This window comes from Dama dama, unplaced genomic scaffold (assembly GCF_033118175.1).
Source record: "Dama dama isolate Ldn47 unplaced genomic scaffold, ASM3311817v1 ptg000093l, whole genome shotgun sequence".
Lineage (NCBI taxonomy): Eukaryota > Metazoa > Chordata > Mammalia > Artiodactyla > Cervidae > Dama > Dama dama.
The window spans coordinates 1,951,183-1,954,324 of record NW_026870908.1 but is presented as its reverse complement, the minus strand read 5'-3'; positions in this window follow the sequence as shown (position 1 = coordinate 1,954,324).

Below are 3,142 nucleotides of genomic sequence, written 5' to 3'. Positions count from 1 at the left end.
ATGCTCCTCCTATTTTTCAAACCGTATCATGCTCCTCATATTTTTTACACTTTTGAAGCTCCTCATATTTTTCACACCTTTTCATGCTCTTCATGTTTTCAACACCGATTCATGCCCCTCCTATTTTTCAGTCCGTTTCATGCTCCTCCTGTTTTTCACACCGTTTCATTATCCTCATAATTTGACACCTTTTGAAGCTCTTCATATTTTTCACACCTTTTCAGGCTCTTCATGTTTTTGAACATGGCTTCATGCTCCTCCTATTTTTCAGACCGTTTCATGCTCCTCACATTTTTGACACGTTTTGAAGCTCTTCATATTTCACACCTTTTCATGATCTTTATGTTTTTCAATAACACTTCATGCTCCTCCGAGATTTCAGACCGTTTCATACTCCTCCTATTTTTGACACCTTTTGAAGCTCTTAATATATTTCACCCCATTTCAAGCTCTTCATGTTTTTCAACACTGCTTCATGCTCCTCCTATTTTTCAGACCGTTACAGGCGCCTCATATTTTTGACAGCTTTTGGAGCTCTTCATATTTTTCACACATTTTCAGGCTCTTCATGTTTTTCAACACCGCTTCATGCTCCTCCTATTTTTCAGACCGTTTCTTGCTCCTAATATTTTTGACACCTTTTGAAGCTCTTCATATTTTTCACACCTCTTCATGCTCTTCATGTTTTCAACATCGATTCATGCTCCTATTATTTTTCAGACCGTTTCATCCTCCTCCTATTTTCACACCGTTTCATGCTCCTCATATTTTTGACACCTTTTGAAGCTCTTCATATATTTCACACCTTTTCAGGCACTTCATGTTTTTTCACACCACTTCATGCTTCTCCTATTTTTCAGACCGTTTCATGATCCTCATGAATTTCACACATTTTGAAGCTCTTTATATTTTTCACACATTTTTAGGCTCTTCATTTTGTTCAACACTACTTCTTGCTCCTCCAAATTTTCAGACCGTTTCATACTCATCTAATTTTTGACACCTTTTGAAGCTCCTCATATTTTTCACACCTTTTCAGGCTCTTCATGATTTTCAACCCCACTTCATGCTCCTCCGATTTTTCAGACCGTTTCATGCTCATCTTATTTTTGACACCTTTTGAAGCTCTTCATATTTTTCACACCTTTTCAGGCTCTTCATGTTTTTCACACCTTTTCAGGCTCTTCATGATTTTGAACAGTGTTTCATGTTACTCCTATTTTTCAGACCGTTTCATACTCCTCATATTTTACACATTTTGAAGCTCTTCATATATTTCACACCTTTTCAGGTTCTTCATGTTTTTCTACATAGCTTCATGCTCCTCCTATTTTTCAGACCGTTTCATGCTCCTCATATTTTTGACACCTTTTAAAGCTCTTCATATTTTTCACAACTTTCAGGCTCTTCATGGTTTTCAACACCACTACATGCTCTTCCTCATATGTTTCACACCTTTTGAAGCTCTTCAAGTTTTTTAACACCTTTTCATGCTGCTCCTATATTTCCTATCATTTCATGCTCCTTATATTTTTGACACCTTTTGAAGCTCTTCATATATTTCACACCTTTTCAGGCTCTTCATATTTTTCAACACCGCTTCAAGCTCCTCCTATTTTTCAGACCGATTATTGCTCCTCATATTTTTGACACCTTTGAGGCTCTTCATATATTTCACACATTTTCAGGCTCTTCATGTTTTCAACACCGCTTCATGCTCCTCCTAATTTTCAGACCGTTTCATTCTCCTCATATTTTTGACACCATTTGAAGCTCTTCATATTTTTCACACCTTTTCAGGCTCTTCATGTTTTTTAACACCTTTTCATGCTCCTGCTATATTTCAGACCGTTTCATGCTCCTTATATTTTTGACACCTTTTGAAGCTCTTCCTATTTTTCATACGTTTTCAGGCTCTACATATTTTTCAACACCGCTTCATGCTCCTCCTATTTTTCAGACCGTATCATGCTCCTCATATGTTTCACACTTTTTCAGGCTCTTCATGTTTTTCAACATCACTTCATGCTCCTCCTATGTTTCAGACCGTTTCATGCTCCTCATATTTTTGACACAGTTTGAAGCTCTTCACATTGTTCACACCTTTTGAGGCTCTTCATGTTTTTGAAAACAGTTTCTTCCTCCTCATATTTTTCAGACCGTTTCACCCACTATATATTTGACACCTTTTTGAAGCTCTTCATATTTTCACACCTTTTGAGGCTCTTCATGTTTTTGAAAACAGTTTCTTGCTCCTCATATTTTTCAGACCGTTTCACCCTCTATATATTTGACACCTTTTTGAAGCTCTTCATATTTTTCACACCTTTTCAGGCTCTTCATGTTTTTCAACACCACTTCAAGCTCCTTCTATTTTTCAGACCGTTTCATGTTTCTCATATATTTGACACAGTTTGAAGCTCTTCATATTTTTCACAACTGTTGAGGCTCTTCATTTTTTTGAAAACAGTTTCTTGCTCCTCATGTTTTTCAGACCCTTTCACCCTCCTCATATTTTTGACACCTTTATGAAGCTCTTCATTTTTTTCACACCTTTCCGGGCTCTTCAAGTGTATGAACACCGTTTCATGATCCTCCTATTTTTCAGACCGTTTCATGCTCCTCATATATTTGACACCTTTTGAAGCTCTTCATATTTTTCACACCTTTTCAGGCTCTTCATGTTTTTCAACACCACTTCAGGCTCCTTCTATTTTTCAGACCGTTTCTTGCTCCTCATATTTTTGACACCTTTGAGGCTCTTCATATTTTTCACACTTTTTCAGGCTCTTCATGTTTTTCAACACCACTTCAAGCTCCTTCTATTTTTCAGACCGTTTCTTGCTCCTCATATTTTTGACACCTTTGAGGCTCTTCATATATTTCACACTGTTTCAGGCTCTTTATGTTTTTCAACACTGCTTCATGCTCCTCCTAATTTTCAGACCGTTTCATTCTCCTCATATTTTTGATACCTTTTGAAGCTCTTCATATTTTTCACACTTTTTCAGGCTCTTCATGTTTTTCAAACCGCTTCATGCTCCTCCTATTTTTCAGACCGTTTCATGCTTCTCCTATTTTTCAGACCGTTTCATGCTCCTCATATTTTTGACGCCTTTTGAAGCTCCTCCTATTTTTCACA